Consider the following 18,256-nt stretch of genomic DNA (forward strand, 5'->3'; position numbering starts at 1 on the left):
TTTCTTTTCCCCCTCATTTTCTCTTCCTCTCATTTCCCTCCTTTCCTCCCCTTCTGATTGGTCCACTCTTCTTCCTCTCTCCTAACTGGGCAGCGCCCACACTCCTTCTCTCTTTTACTTCTTATCTCCACCGCCCATCCCATTTTTCTTCAATCTAAGCCACACACATGGCTCCATCAGATTGAGCTCTAAAAATCTGGGGCTTTCTAAAGATTAATTAATTTACTAAAATACCCCCAACTTTCAACGTTAATATCTCCTTCATTATAACTCCAAATTGCGTTCTGTTTGCGCCCACGCATCCGTAGCGATGAATACTACAAAGATATGCCAAGAAAATTATTCTTACATGACACGACAAGGTGGTAAATAAAATTAACGTATTTGCATCGAAGAGCATTTTCGTAAATTCACATTTTAAAATTATTAAAACCTTAAAATTTGGGGACAGGTCGTTACACATTTCTTTTGGTGTTAATATTTTTTTGGTTTAAGTACCTAAAACCCCCTAACCTTTTAATGTCATTCCAAATAAGTACCTAATCTATTGAAAATATCACATCTGTTAAGCCCTAGTTAAAAGTATGTTAAATTAACCAGAGCTTCTTTATCTCCAAAATCAATAGAAGGTCATGGAAGCATAGCTTCCACCAACTAACAATCACTACCACCCCCAGACCATCACTCCCAACACAATGCAAAACCACCAACTTCACCTACAACTCAAACCTCCAACATCGAGAAGAAGATCATTAAGGTTGCTGAAATGGTGTGTATTTCCATGATACGGTCACCACCATCTTGATCATTCACAAAGAAGAAATGGAAGCTTCATGAGCCAAGAATCGGCGAATGAGGAAATCATATGAGCAGAAACAAACTCCTCAAAACCCTATCTGAATTCTTAACCTCTTTTATATTAGAAGATTGCCCTTCTGATGTAATTTCAGTTTGGGTCCATTATCGGTTCAATTCAATGCCCTTTGATCACTTGGTTCATATTTAATAATTTATGTTTGACATTTAGATTTTAAGGCAACTAATATAAATGTTGATCATGACATACCCTGTTAGTGGGTTTTGAATATAATCTATTTTTGAAAATTTAACTAGGGTTTAACAGATATGAGATTTTCAATAGGTTGTTTGGAATGTTTAAAAAAGTTGAGACCAATTTGGGATGACACTAAAAGGTTAGGAGGTTTTAGGTACTTTTTTTTTTCTTTAATTTTTTTGTGATAATTTAGAATGTTAACATCATTTTTGACACACCCCGACCCAGAATGTCTGCTTAGACTCCGAATAGAGTTGTGATCTAGGAAGGTGATGAAGCCATAAAGTGTAGTGATGTGGGAAATGTCAGTAAATTTAAACCTAAAAGTGACTACATGTAAGAGTGCACAAGTGAGCTGGATTGAACCCAATTCACATGTGATGTTAGAGCATAAGTAAAGTACAGTAAAATAGAATAAGAGTTATACCATCGAAGGTACACTCTTGAATCAACATTTGACAAGAATCCTCATCGACATGAAATTTCTGCTACTAAAACCTGAAGGGGCAACAAAAATAAGGGTTAGTGGGCCTAAAAATAAAGCTTTGTAAAACATTTTCGAAAAATGAAATAACCCCTAGTCGTAAAACAAGTATAGTTTCCAAATATAACATACTACGTATAGTATGAAAGTACTTGCCATAGCCAGCAATATATCAAGAATACAATATGTCACAATATTTCATAAATAAACACATAACGTCCGATAATAAGATAATCTCGCATAAATAAACATATCATATCGAGTGCTTATCAATATATACTGACACACAAGTTCATGCAGAGGTATTCTGACATGAACATGATTGGGTGTCATAATGATTTACGCTCTAGTACTATAATCACATGAAGACTGGCACTAGACCTGGTGTGATGACCCATCCCGAATTATGCTATATTTTATCCTCGATAGCGTGGAAATGACGATTTTTCCCTCGTGGGCCTTGTGGCGTAGTGTACGCAGATAATTTTTGAATTATTTTTCTGTTGATGAAATTAAATTATATTTGACGCCTCAAGAATGCCGACGTGAATTAATGGCCTAGTTGGGTTGTAGTGGAAAATTGGGTTTTCTCTGGATTAAATTGTTGGCCTTAAATCTTATGGCCCAAATTAGGGCCCTATCCTTTTTATTATCACCCAATCCAGACTACACCCACACACACACACCTTCATACATGTACCTGCACATACCCTTTCTATCGATTCTTCTCCGTCCGTACAGTCTGAAAACCCACACACCCAACTAGTTTCGTCGTGCACAGATCGAGCTAACGGAGATTATTTCTAAGCTCCTTGCAAGCTGAGGAACACAATCATACCAGTAGTTTGGGGAAATGACCTTGGGAACCTGAGAATCCTTAAACTCCAGCCAGGAGCTAAACTACTTCGACGTGATCATGGAGTCTACTTAAGGATTTAAAACTCGTGGTAGTTCTCAAACAACTTCCCTAGTCTTTTGGAACAATTTTGGAGTAGTTTGGACATCGAGATACACGTGTTTGGGAAGTTGCAAATTTGGCTGGATTGTTGAAGGATTTTCCGACCATATATCGTTGGTTTTAGGACTCTAAACAAGTAAGATCATGTTCTCCTTGTTGAGAGCTTCAATTTGGTATAAATTTCACGAAATTTGGTGTTGAAACGAATAAGATATTAAGATTTAAAGTTTTACCAGAAACCGACAAGTGCAGCGGTGGCCAGCGTCGGAATTAGATGAACCATCGGAGAAGAAGAGGAATATTCCGTCAACTTTGACGGAATATGGTAACAGCGTAAGGTAACACCGTTAGTTTTTAGACAGAATATGATATTATTTAATAGAATATTCCCTAACGCCGTTAGGGATTCCGTCTATCGTGCCAAGCACGTGCCTCGCGTGGCCAGTACGTATAGCCGTGCCTTGGACGGCGCATGAGGGCGCGTGAGATGTCCAAAAATTATTCTAAAAAGATAGGGATGCTCGTGGTGTTGAGTAGGCCATGATGGTATATTCTGACACCCTAATTGAGCAACGTATGAGAAGTTATTACAAAGTAATGGTTATGTGCTTAAGTAACGTTAAAATAGTTGTTTCACATATAGGTGAGACGTTTCTAGAGGATGAGCGCAGCCAGGCAAGACTTAGGGGTTACGACCCGACTGTATACCGGTGAGTGGGCTTTTGGTTATATATATATATGCCTTATGTTTCCCAGAAACTGTTTAAATTGATTTTACGTTTTAAATGCCATGCTGTATGCATTACATATTAGAATATACTTTAATATAGCTATGCATATTGCTGCTCGACATTGTAGACGCTCAGGTAAGCCATAGGTGAGTATATAGTGATGGTTGTGATGGTAGTATGTATGATTACGATGAGTTACTTTTAGTGATTTATGTCCTGCACACTGGTGTTAGTGGTTCACCCGAGGACAGGGCCTAGCCTTCACGTGATCCATTCACCTCCCACACCATACGCTCACCTTGGATCCAAGGTAGGTGCCAGCCTGTCGTACAGACCACATTAGGTGGTTCTTACTCGTAGGTGACTAGCGATACTTCGCACAGCTTTCACGTGACCGTAGCACTTGAGCGTATTGATTTGCACCTAGCATGTCGTATAGACCACATTGGTGGTTCCGACTCGTGTGCAGGATTTGATTTGATTGTTGAGTTATAGATTCAGCCATACATGTCATGTTAGGTGACTCCGGCTGATATGTCATTTTATATTGATTCATTCAACCTGGCTTACTTATTCGTGGTTGAGATGGCATATTCATGGTTTTGTTATTCTCGAGCATAGTTTTCATATGTGTATATAGTATTATTTTCTGGGAAACTTATATGGGTTTTACGGTGAAGGATTATTATCTTGGAAAGATAAATGGTTTTGAAAAGCTTTGTTTTTGCCCACTCACATTTTCTGTTTTGCGCCCCTCTAGGTTTTAGATTGACTTCGGTGTTGGTGGCTCGTGAGGAATCTTCGACGGTTCTGATAGACATCCATCAATGTAGGGTTTCTTTTATGTTCTGTATTATTAGTACTTAGTCTTTTGGATTGCATTTCGATACGTATGCTCTGGTTGTGTGTATCTTTACTCTAAACACCTTCACTCGTACTTATATGCTAGTCTAAGGTAAAATAACTAGTGGTTTTTATTTATTCACATTTTTATATCATTACCACTTCCGCACAGGGCTCATGGTTACGTCACCCTCACGTGACGGCCAGCATGCCTCGATTGAGGTCGGGGTGTCACCTGGCATCTGTGTCGTGTTTTTCATGTTCGTGTCGTTTTCATGTCATACCCGATATCTTAATGGGTCATGTCGTGTAACACCCATTAAAATAAACGAGTAAAATGACCCAGCCTGAAATCGACCTGATAATATTAACAGGTAATATGACCCGACCTGTTACCTGTTAAGGAAAATATATTTTAAACCAATAAATAATCAAATGAAAAACATAATACTAAATAAGTATATATATACCATATTGTCACATCCAAAACATAAAAACGCATTTTTCTTTTAAGTATATATTTACATACCCAAAATAAGGGCATAATAAAAAAAAACATTAGAACATTACAAAATATCAAATGTTCAAAACGGATTAGGGCTTTTTCGTCCAAAAAAGTTCTAATAATATAAGTAAAATAGAATCCAACGGTACAAATTTACTCTCATTTATCTTACGGTTGTTATTTAAGTAAAGTCTTTAATAGTTTTTTAATTAATGTAGAAGTGTAAAAAATATAGAAAAAATATATAAATGCTCATAATGACAAGCTTTACTGTGACAGCCCGTTTTGGAATTTTCGAACTGTAAGGGTGAAATGACGATTTTACCCCTAGTGTGATTTTTCGTCGTGTGGTTGTTTTTGGATTGTTGTTGGCAGGTTGTGGACCACTCACACACTCTCCCACACCCCCTCACTTTTTCCCTGCCCTGCACCCCCTGTCCCGAGCCTTTCTCTTTCCTATTTCCTATCCCATTTTTACGGACATAGCCAGAAACCCTCCAAAACTTCACAGATCGAGGAAACAAAGTATATATTCATGCTCGTGAGGTCCGTAGAAGTTCAACCATACCCATTTCACGTGTCAGGTAAGGATACCTTCGTTTTCACGTCGAACTCGGGATACCCCGATTTTATCACTGTTCATGCACACGTTAATTCTTGTGTTTCTGGGAATTTCAAGCTTGTAGGAAGCTTGGTGAGGTCCTTAGGAGGCTCGGGGTGGTTCGTTTGAAGGTTTTGGACGTCGGGATCGTGAGTTACAAGGTTGGCCGGAGTTGGTGGTGTTTTCCTGGTGAGATTCCGTGTGTTTTAGCACTTGAAAGTGGTATCGATTTGTTCCTCTCGTTGTAAGCTTCATTTTGGTACCAATTTTGTGAAATTTGGTTGAAAAACGAAGAAGATATGAAGCTTTGAAATTTTCACGATTTTCCGGCGCCGGAGCCTCGCCGGAGAAGACGACGGAATATTTCGTCAGTTTGGATGGAATATTCCTAACGACGTTAACAGAATCCGTTAAAGTTAACGGAATATTCCTGACGGCGTTAACTGACGCCGTTAGTGTGCCAGGCACGTGCCTGCGCGTGGCCGGCGCGTGGGGGCGCGTGCGACGGTGGAAAATTTTTCTAAAAATATGGGGATGTTCCTGAGGTTGAGTAGATCACGTTGGTGTATTCATACACCCCATTTGAGCATTGTATGAGAAGTTATTTCATAAGGTTGGTTATGTGTTTTAAAATTAATGCTTTTATAGTTGTTTCGCATATAGGTGAGACCTATCCCAAGGACGAGCGCGATCACTCGAGGCAAGGGGGTTACGACCCTTCTACATACCAGTGAGTGGGCTTTTGGTTTTCCGTATATACCTATATACTTATGTTTTTCCCAGAAATTGATTTGAAACATTATATGTTTATATGCCATGCCTATAGTTTGCCATTTATTTACGCATTATGAGTCGCATATGTTTATATATGTTTGGTGCTGCGGACGCACAGGTAAGTGCCAGGTGAGTTATGATTTATGTTTACGTTTAGTAGTGATTTGAGATACATAGAGAGCTCATAACCTGCACCCCCGGTGTTAGTGCTCCCGCCCAGAGTTGGGCACAGTCCTTCACGTGATGTTCACCTCCCGCACCACACGCTCATCTTGGATCCAAGTTAGGTGCACAGTCCTGTCGTACAGACCACTTTAAGTGGTTCCGACTCGTAGGTGACCCGCGATTATTCGCCCAGCCTTCACGTGATCGTAGCACTTGAGCGTACTTATATTACACCCAAGCTTGTCGTACAGACCACTTTAGGTGGTTCCGACTCGTGTGCAGGTATAGTTAGAGAGATGGAGATTTGAGCTCTAGATTCAGCCGTACAGGTCACGTTAGGTGACTCCGGCTGACAGCTTACATGGCATTGATTTGACATTCCTGAGCACTTGCATTCTATTTAGACACATTTGACATGGCATATCTCGGAGCATGATTTATATATATGTATATTATATTTTCTGGGAAGTATACAGGTTTTACGGCGAGGGGTTAGAATCTTGTTTATGAAATGGTTTTTGAAAAAGCTTTGTTTTTGCCCACTCACACTTTTTGTTTTGCGCCCCTCCAGGTTCTAGTTGGCTAGCACTCTTGGTGGCTTCCCTGAGGATTTCCCCGGCATATCTAACAGATTATTACCAGTGTAGGACCACCTTCGGGTGTGCTGTTGTAGTGTCGTTTTCTCCCGGACTGCATTAGGTCTTCGTGCTCTGAACTTTGTTCTCACACTTACGCTTGCACATGTAGGTTATTACTTTGTGTAAAGCTGGTTTTTATTTATTCGTACTATTTTTATCATTATTTTATTAGCTTCCGCACTATGCACATGGTTACGTCACTTTCACGTGACGGCCAGCATGCCCTGGTCTCGATCGGGGTGCGTCATTTACAACTTTCATGAATATCTTAACTTTGAAATTCGCCACTATAACCATATAAATCATAGATCAAAATTTAACCGTTGATTGTTGTTTACATTTACGCTTCATTTTTCTCATCAAATTTTGTTTTTTTTTTTCTTTTCAGATTTCCTTTTTTGAAAACATGATCTATTAGAGGATGCAGGAAGATGAACAGTTTGGATCACTGATATTATGTTCAAAGTTTTATGGTTTGTGCAGGTTTTGCTTGATATTTATAAAGTTTCTACAAACTATATGACATCGACTCATATTTCAGTTAACTGTAAATATCAAAACATGATATCAAAGATCTGAACCATTCATCTTCTTACATCCGCCAAATGATCTTGTTTTCCAAAAAAGAAAATTTTTAAAATGAAATTCAGTAAGAAGAATAAAGCGTAAATGACAATCGACGGTTAAATATAAATTTAAGGTTTATGGATTATAGTGTTGGATTTTGAAGCTAACCCCTTCATGAAAGTTGTAAAGCTTGTCACTATGAGTGATTGTATTTTTTTTTTTTTACATTTTTTTACACTTCTACAATAATTATTATTAATTTTATTAATTTTGCCCTCAAATAAAAAACATTATTCATGAGGGTTTGGAGGATTTGAAAATTTTAAACGATAATGTAAGTGTGACCATTATCTACTCATGGAGGAATTATGATGAATCACGAGTGTTTATATATTCTTTCATATTTTTCATACTTGTATGTATGTCTTCTTAGTTCTTGCCTATACAAATACTATACTAGTTTATTTTAATTTTGGACAACAACATGTTAAGTAAAATTTATCCTAATAATGATTGTAACATCCCACATCGCACAGGGGAGTGAATCTTGTAAACCTTATATGTATATACCCATCTCTACCTAGCACAAGGCCTTTTGGGAACTCCGAAGTTAAGCGAGTTCACGCGAGAGCAATCCCAAGATGGGTGACCCACTGGGAAGTTCTCATGTGAGTTCCCAAAAACAAAACTGTGAAGGTGTGGTCAGGGCCCAAAGCGGACAATATCGTGCTACGGCGGAATCGAGCCGGGGATATAGTGGGGGCTCAGGGCGGGATGTGAAAATTTGATATTAGAGCCAATCCTTGGCCAGAAGTGTGCCGACGAGGACGTCAGGCCCCTAAAAGGGATGGATTGTAACATCCCACATCGCCCAGAGGAGTGGATCCTGTAAGCCTTATATGTATATTCCCATCTCTACCTAGCATGACCGGTTTCAAAACCTCCCTTCGGATTTACAATGGTTGAACTAGGCAGTTTGCCTTGTTCCTTAAATTGTCCCATGAATTCCATCATCTGCCCCATTTGATTCTTCAATTCACCCATCTCCTTGGCTTGATTTTGTAAGCCATGCATCAAAGAAGTTAGTACTTGAAGAATTTTATCATTATCCAATGACGAACCTGAATTTGGTTGGGCAAATTGTGATGGGAGTTTTGGTGGTACGAATGGCCTTTGATAGAGTCCCGGAGGCGGCTGTCTATATCCGCCTTGTTGATAAGTTTGTTGAGGTTCCCTCCACTTCATATTTGGATGATCTCTCCAGCCCGGATTGTAGGTGTTAGAGAATGGGTCATGCCTTGGTTGATTTTGGCCTTGATATCCTATGGCATTAGCATTTTCCCATCCTCCATTCTCTATCAATTGAGGACATTGATTAGTGGAATGTTCTTGCATAGTGCACACACCACAAGCACTTGCTCTTTGTACTTTGGATCCATCAACAATCTGTGATAGAAGAACAGAAAGATTATCCATTTGAGATTGAAGTTCGGAAATTGCACTTACCTCATTCACTTGGGTTTGTCGTGGGGGTTCCCTTTGTCCAACTCCCTCGTATTATTGTGCATTCAAGGCTCGATAGGCTATTAGGATTATGGCAGCAACTACGGTTTTGTTAACCAAAGCACCACTTGCCGAAACATCTAGCATTTGTCTTTCAATTGGAAGAAGTCTTTCGTAGAAATATTGAATTAGAAGCTCTTCCTTCATTTGATGTTGTGGACAAGATGCAACTAAAGTCTTGAACGGTCATAATACGCTGGAAATGATTCTCCTTGGCCTTGTTTCATTCCACTAATTCTCTTCCTCAAAAGAATGACTCTTAAAGTTGGGAAGAATTTCTCTAAGAATGCTTGCTTCATACTTTCCCAAGAAGTAACGGTTCCAGGTGCTAATTCAAAGAGCCAATCCTTAGCCTTTTCTAGAAGAGAGAATGGAAAGGCTTTCATCTTCAGAATATTGCCATCCACGTTGATTGTTGCCATGCTCGAACATACCACTTCGAATTCCTTCAAATGCTTGTTCGGATCTTCCATGGACAGCCCATGGTATTTGGGAATATGATGCAGCAAACTAACTTCAATTCAAACTCATCGGTCTTGCCTTGAGCTACCCTAGGGTATTAAATGCAAATAGGCACAGCATTGTCCAATCCCGAGGCTGAAAGTTCCTTGATTGTTCGATTGTCCATAGCCATGTCCTGTTCTTCCTCCTTTTCTTCTTCCAATTCGGATTCAAAGCTAGAACTAGGTGGATTGGGTTCTGGTTGCTTCCTCTTCCTTCTCAAACTTCGTTCAAAATCGTCGTCAAACTCCAATATACGTGCACAAACAGGTTGAGAACGTCGAGTCATAAACTAGTACCTAAAACAAAGAAAACAAAACAAAATCAGAAACATAAGAAAAAAAAAAAAAAAAACAAAGGGGAGATTAGCAATTTTGCTAATCCCTGTCAACGGCGCCCAAATTTGATGTGATAAAAACTAACACACAAATTAAACCCTCTTTTAGACAATTGTAGTATGCGTAAGTAAGGATCATTCTAGGCCGGGGATTAGGAGGGATACTAATCTACACTAATTAGACTCAAAAACAGAAAACTAGACTCAAACAACTCAAAACAAGCTAAACTGACTCAAATAACATAAAACTAAGTTAAATTGACTCAAAACAGGAACTAGAGGATGATTTGAACGAAAATTGACTAACTTGACTCAAAATATGAAAGGGGGGGTTTGTTTGGATGAAAATTCACTTAAAACTAATAGGTTGCAGAACTAGGTAAAGATTGCACGAAATTAAGGTGACTAAAGGGGTGAAAGGCTAGCTAGAGGATTTTTCTCCACACATGAACCATATGCATACAAATCGATTTCCAGTTATTATTCCTATAAACCATGAATGACAATGCCCCAAGTTAACCGTGAACAGCACTAATTAACTCTCAGATTTTCCTAGATTCATTGAATTGGACTCAGCGACGCAACCAAATTATTCTTATCAAGTTCCCTATATAAACTACATAATAGAGATACATATCAAAGATCATTAAGTTCTATGAAAATCATAAGCATTGACAAGGCATTTGTAACTATGAACTACATGATACTCCTGCCATGGGTTTACTTAACACAATCATGACGAGTGATTTCCACTACTTATAAATATAAGTTCATAACTATTAGGTGAAATTCCCTTATATTTTAGCATCAGATTCATGCATGCAAACTAAGTATGCATCCTTAATCAACATACAAGAACAAGTTCTCAATCAAACAAATAAGTAAATCGCATTCATGTTTTATGAAACAATAACTGGATGTAATCAATTCATATCACATATATATTCATGGCTTTGAATGCACCTCTAGCTAAAACGAAATTAGTTCCACATGTTTGCAATTAAACAAAACCAATCTAATTTAAACATTGAACTAAAACTAAGGATGGAAAGAACCCAGAAATGCTCCAGCACTCCAATGACCTTGGATGGCAGGTTATGGCACAAGTCCTTCTTCTCCTTCCTTCCTTGCAAAGCTACGACACTCTTTATATTTTTCTCTGAAATTCTCCCTAAAGATCTTTGATTTTGTGCGGCAGATATGTGGTGTATTTATAGGGCTAGGGTTCATGGCACCAATCCTTGGAGGACAAGGATAGGGCATGGCAGATTTCTAGGGGGAAAAGGATAGAGTGGTTCGGCACAATCTTAGGGTAGAGGATAAGGCTTCTAAAACCAAATATTTAGGTGATTTAATGTGAAATTGATTCCCCCTTGCAGCTGGAATTAAGGTAGGATAAGATTAAGATAGGATAAGATAAGATAAGGTTAGGTTTGGATAAGGTTTTGATAATGTTCCTTCTTTTTAGCTGCTTCCTTATCCTCAATGTCTTGAATTAATTCTTCCAGATTTGTAGCACATTTTTAGCATCATTTGTCACCAAAAACGTCCATCCATTATGCATATGCAAGCTATCCATTACAGCCCAAAACTACTCCAAATTGCTCCAAAATGCCACTTGTTGTCACCTTTGCCACTTGGACCTACAAACACACAAAAATAGCTTAAAACACTCTAATAAATATAAACTAACTGAGTAAATGCAAGGAAATAGGCTAACAAAGTCGCATAAATATGCTCCTATCAGTAAGGATTTAAAATAGTTAATGGAATATACCTTCTCCGTTATAGGATTTCATCAAAGTTAACAGAATCTCAGCCTCTGCTGTTAAATCTAACGGTGACCGTCGCTGGAGCTTCGTCGAAAACTGCACAAATAGCCCAGAACACGATTTAGGGCCTCCCGAGTTCGAACTTCATGTTTTCAATGCTAAAATTTAAGTAATTAAGTCCTAAAAATCAACAGGAACTCACCTAGGGTCTTTATAAGATGTTTGGGATTCAACAATGGAAGCTCGGTGCAACTCGTCGGAATCTGGAAAAATTTTGACAAAGTGCATGCATGTCAAAATTTGTCGATCATAACCCAAAACTTACATGCACTTAGGTAATTTATTACCTAGAATGGGGTTCAAAGGAGTTTGAGTGCCAAAACCCTCAAACTCGCCGGAAACAGCTTGGGGTTCATCGTCAAAAAGACAGAGAATGTGGGTGCATGCAGAGGATTAAACCCACGAATTCAAGCTTAGGTTAGCCCAACAAAACATTAACATTCACAATCAAGCTAAATCCCAAGAGAAACAGTCACCACCAAGCTTTGAACTCGACGGCATATGCCGGAGTTCGTCACCGGGGTGATATGCATGCACAGATTCAAAGTAGAGATTAACTCTCAAAGATTTTCAACATAAGGTTCATCACAGATAGATTAGAACTCACACAAACAAAGAGGAGTAGGTTAATCATACCTGAGATGGAGATCGAGAAAGCTCAAGCTCTTAGCATTAATGGCAGAGCACACGGAGGTGCCTCGATGCCACATACAACACTACAGGCAAGTTCTCTAGGTCCCAAAGGTTCGAAGTTCAGATTTTTGGGAATTGGCTTGGTCGGAATCGAGAGGAATGGGGGTTGTTTCCTTCTCGAAGCTTAGAAAGAGAGATAGTCGAGAACCTAGAGAGAGAAGTTGCAGAAATGAGGAAGAAGAGAAATACCCATAATGGGTATATCCCCACTTAAAAATTATTTTAAGTGAAGTTACAGTTTTGTCCTTCCAATTATTTTTAATTATAAATAGACCCTCGAGGTCTCAATTCGTAATTTGATTTCGACGTAAAACTTAAGTACGAAAATAGAGATTATAAAACTTAAGAAAGTACAAGGATATAACTCTTGAATCGAGGCTTGATAAATTAATTAAGACACCCATTTAGGGGCAAAATAGTCATTTCACATGTCTCAGAATAAAATACAATATTTTAAGGTATGGGTTGTAACATTGCGTTTCATGATAATGATATGTACTTTGCCATTCTCGAGTCTTCACTTAAGGGGGAGAATTAGACAAAAGTTCAGACTTTGGATTATACTATTCCAAATACAAATAGTGTGAATGATTTGGATTTAAGTGGTGATGTCTTGGAAATAACTGGTGATCATTCACACAAAAACAATGATGTGAATGAATTGGAACTAAGTGGTAATGTCTTGGAGACAAGTGGTGATCATTCACATGGAAACAATGTTGAAAACCTTGAAATAGACGAGTTGACATCGCCAAATAACTCACTACCTGATAGCTCACTACCAGTTTCCTCACCATTGGACAATCCTGTGTCGCCAGCTACCTCACAGTCAATCTCACCACCCTTGAGTCCCAATAACCATAATCAATCGTCTTTGATCCCTGATGCACCACCACCACGTCGTCTCCCTGACTGTGTTAACCGAGGTATTCGTAAACTTACTTATGAAGCCAACCCTAAATGCAAAACTAGGTATCTGGTGAATAAGCCCAACCCTGAGTCTAATGTGTTAGATCTGTTAAGTAATTATGTGTCTACCAATCACCTGTCAAAATTAAATAAGTCATTTGTTCATCAATTATCTACTGTATATATTCCTAACGTGTGCAGAAGGCTTGAGTTGATATACGGTGAAGTACAAATTTGATGGGATGGTGGATCGCTTCAAGGCAAGACTAGTAGCAAAAGGATACACTCAAAAATATGGAATTCACTATACTAATACATTTGCCCCTATGGCCAAGATCAATACAATCTGTGTTTTGTTGTCCTTGGCTACAAATCTTAATTGGCCCTTATAGCAGTTCGATCTAAAGAATACTTTCTTGCATAGAGATTTGACAAAAGAGATTTACTTAGAACTCCCACAAGGGAGTAACGTTCCATATATACATAGACAAAAGGTGTGCAGGCTTCGAAAATCATTGTATGGGTTGAAGCAGTCCCCAAGAGCGTGGTTTGGGAGATTTACCAAGTCTATGAGAGCATTTGGATATAAGCAAAGTAACTATGATCACACGTTGTTCTTGAAACATCGGAATGGAAAGCTTACAACACTGATTGTATATGTGGATGACATGGTAGTTACCGGTCATGATCCAGATGAGCGTGCACCCTTGCAAAAATATTTATGTATAGAATATGTTCTTAGGATTGAAGTATCAAAGAGCAAGTCAGGAATCTTCCTATCATAGAGAAAGTATATTCTTGACCTGTTAAAAGAAACTGGCATGTCAACATGCAAACCCATGACTACTCTGTTGGTAGAAGGAATGAAGCTGAGCATTGATCTAAACCAAGTACCGGTCGATAAAGGGAGGTATCAATGGTTAGTGGGAAGATTAATGTATTTGGCATATACTAGACCAGACCTTGCTCATGCCTTGAGCTTCGTTAGTCAATACATGTATGATCTAGGAGAACAACACATGAATGCAATTATGAGAATATTGAGTTATTTGAAACAAAGTCCAGGGAAAGGGATTTTATTTAAGAAGAATGGTCATTTTAGTATTGAAGGTTATACGAATGCTAACTGGGCCGGTTTAAGTGATGATAGACGGTTAACATCAGGTTACTGCACCTTTGTTGGTGGAAATCTGGTTACTTGGAGAAGCAAGAAGCAAGGTGTAGTAGCAAGGTTGAGTGCAAAAATAGAATACATAAGCATGGCCCTTGGTATTTGTGAGATTTTGTGGCTTAAACTTCTATAAGAAGATTTGGGTGTCAAACATAGTCAACCAATGAAGTTGTTTTGTGATAATAAGGCTACTCGCGATATTGCTCATAATCCGGTGCAACATGATAGAACTAAGCATGTAGAGGTTGACAGGTTCTTTATTAAAGAAAAGCTAGAAGGTAAAATAATTGAAGTGCCTCCAATCAAAACGGAAGATCAAATAGCTGACATTCTCACCAAAGCAGTTTTAGTGAAAAGTTCTCCAAGTTTCTAGACAAGTTGGGCGTGTGTAACATATATGCACCAACTTGAGGAGGAGTGTTGACTTGTATAGTTTCCTATAATTTAGGATTTCCTAGTTTAGGATGGATCCCATGTAATCTAGGTCAAATCTCTTTGTAATCTCCTGTAATTATTCTTCCCTATTTGGTTAGGATTAAGATTGTATATTATACCTCTTTTTGAGAAGAATAAACATATCATTCAAAGCATTCTCTTCTAAACAAAGGCAACCCAAGAGAAGGTGATGGTGCAAACACCCGAGCCGGTGTGAACAACAAAACTGTACACACTTTCCTAATGGACCGCAACAGATCGCAGGCAAAAGTGATTGCTAACCGGATTTGGTATGGAATCGATGAAGGACAAAGCCAATTTAGAGAGAACAAAGCGAATGAAAGAGAGATTGAAATTGTAGAGGATGGATGAGGGACGTGAAGATGGATGGATAGCAAAGATTAGAAAAAATTATAAGAATGGATATGAGGACATAGTCGAGTAAGATGGGGAAAACAACAACATAAGGTAAGGAAGGAAAAAACAAAAAGGAAAAGGAAGGGACTGCCACTGACTCTGACCATAGCTAGGAGCGGCGGCATCGAAATTTGACAAAAGGGTAACCACTCACACCATGGTGAGAGCTCTCCAAAGAGTCTCTCACCAAACGAGAGAGAAAAATTCTTCAGATTGCTTTTTTTATTTTCCCAATTGTACATCACATTAAGTAGTAGAGACATTGTTAAGATTTTGTTAATTTAGGCCATAAATTAAACTATTTCTTCGAAGGGGAGTTCTATTGCCATCCTCAAAAGAGAACAACATAGGTAGATATTTTTAGTTGTAATATTTTCTTCACCCGGGGCAAATCTGAGCTATAAAATGAGATTAAAACCAAGTAATGCTAAATGGGGTCACATATTCTGCCTCCAGTCCTGATCACATTATGTAATCGTCAAAATTCGGTTATTATTTAAAATTTTATACCAATTATATTTAACAATTGGTTAAAGTTTGCTCAAAAAAAGACTTCTCGTTAAATGACTATTATTTATACAACTCATGTTCCGTATATGCTTTCGTTGCCAATTTAATTTAGGGGCTAACTATATTTAAACCCTAGTTTCAATTTTCTCACATTACACTATAACATTTTTGAAATTGTAGCAATTTATGCATCAGAGTTATGTGACCGTCTCTAACACACCCTGACCGAAATCAAGACGTGCTGGCTGTCACGTGAGGGTGACGTAGCCATGTGCACAGTGCGGAAGCAAAATATAATAATAAAAGTACGAATAAATAAAAACCAAACTACTAAACAATGTAGTTAACGTACAAGTGCAAGTGTAAGTGTGAAAAACAATATTCAGAGCACAGAAAGCCTAGTGCAGTCCAGAAGAAGAATACTAAATACACAACACCCAAAGGTGGTCCTACACTGGTGATAATCTGTTAGATATGCCGTGGATTCCTCGTAAGCCACCAAAAGAGCAAACCAAACTAGAACCTGGAGGGGTGCAAAACAGAAAGTGTGAGTGGGCAAAAACAAAACTTTTCAAAATCATTTCATTAACAAAAGTTCTAACCCCTCGCCATAAAACCTGTATAGTTTCCTAGAAAATAGAATATACACATATATCGAAAACATGCTCAGAAATATGCCATGTCGAATGCCTCCACATAAAATGTAAGTAACCCAGGTAATGTCAATCAATGTAAGTAACATGTCAGCCGGAGTCACCTAACGTGACCTGTACGGCTGAATCTAGAGTTCAAATCCCCAACTCACTAACTATACCTGCACACGAGTCAGAACCACCTAAAGTGGTCTATACAATAGGACTGGGTGTAAATAAATACGCTCAAGTGCTACGATCACATGAAGACTGGGCGAATAATCGTGGGTCATCTACGAGTCGGAACCACCTATAATGGTCTGTACAACAGGATTGTGCACCTAACTTGGATCCAAGATGAGCGTGTGGTGCGGGAGGTGAACATCACGTGAAGGACTGTGCCTTACTCTGGACAGGAGCACTAACACCGGGGGTGCAGGTTATGAGCTCTCTATACATCTCACATAACCACGAATTCACAATCATAAACCATAAACTTACCTGGCACTTACCTGTGCGTCCGCAGCACCAAACATACATTTATGCAACTACTAATGCATAAATAAATAGGCAAACGCTATGCATGGCATTTAAAACATATAAACATTCCATATCATTTTCTAGGAAAAACCACAAGTATATAGGTATATACGGAAAACCAAAAGCCCACTCACTGATATGTGGAAGGGTCGTAACCCCCGTGTCTTGAGTGACTGCGCTCGTCCTTAGGATAGGTCTCACCAATATGCGAAACAACTATAAAAACGTCAATTTAAAGCACATAACCAAAACTAGGTAATAACTTCTCATACAATACTCAAATAGGGTGTGTGAATACACCAACGTGATCTACTCAACCTCACGAACATCCTCATATTTTTAAAATAATTTTCCGAGGCTCCACGCGCCGCCACGCGCAGGCGAGTGCACGGCCCTACGCGCCCCCATGCGCGGCCACGTGCTAGTCACACTGATGGCATCAGTTAACGCCGTCAGGAATATTCCGTTAAACCCTAACGGATTCCGTTAAAAATAACTTAATGTCGTTAAGAATATTCCATTAACTTAACAGAATATTCCCTTGTCTTCTCCAGTGAGTCTCGCCGGCCGCTGCCGTCAACGCTACTGTCTGCAACTCGAATTCTCGCCCGAAACTGGAAAATTTTCAAAACTTCATATCTTCTTCATTTCCCAACCAAATTCAATGAAATTGGTACCAAAATGAAGCTTACAACAAGTAGAATAAAACCTTACCACTTTGGGGACCTAAACCCAACGGAAACTTGCTGGAAAAACCCACGATATTCCGGCCAAACCTGCAACTCACAATCCCGACGTCCAATTCCACTTAACGAACCACCCCGAGCTTCCTAAGGACCTCACTAAGCTTCCTATAAGCTTCAAATTCCCTGAAAAACAACATTTCATGTGTGCATGAACAGTGACCAAATCGGAGATTCCTGGTTCGATGTGAAATCAAGGGATTCCTTACCTGAAATTGGTATGGTTGAACTCGTATGGTCCTCACAAACACAAAGGTACAATTTTCCACCTCGATCAGCAACATTTACAAGGGTTTTGGGTCTCGTTCGTACAAATGGAGAATAAGAGAAAGAGAGAGAGAGTGTGTGTGTGTGTTCAAGATAAAGAAGGTACACGGGGGAAGGAGATGAGGATAAGAGTGTGTGGTCCAGATGCAACCAGCCAAACAACAAAACAACCACCCAAAAACGACAAATACCCACCAAGGGCAAAATCATCATTTCACACCTACGGTACAAATAATTCGGGACGGGCTGTCACAGTCTCATCCTTCATTAAATTGATGACATGAAAAGTGTGCGACTTGTGTATGGGCCAACATGATATGAACACAATCTTCATAAAGTTTTGACTCCTCCTAAATCGATGAGATGTATCCCAAAAGACAAATAAT

The sequence above is a fragment of the Pyrus communis genome, chromosome 16 (genome assembly GCF_963583255.1).
Source record: "Pyrus communis chromosome 16, drPyrComm1.1, whole genome shotgun sequence".
Classification (NCBI taxonomy): Eukaryota; Viridiplantae; Streptophyta; class Magnoliopsida; order Rosales; family Rosaceae; genus Pyrus; species Pyrus communis.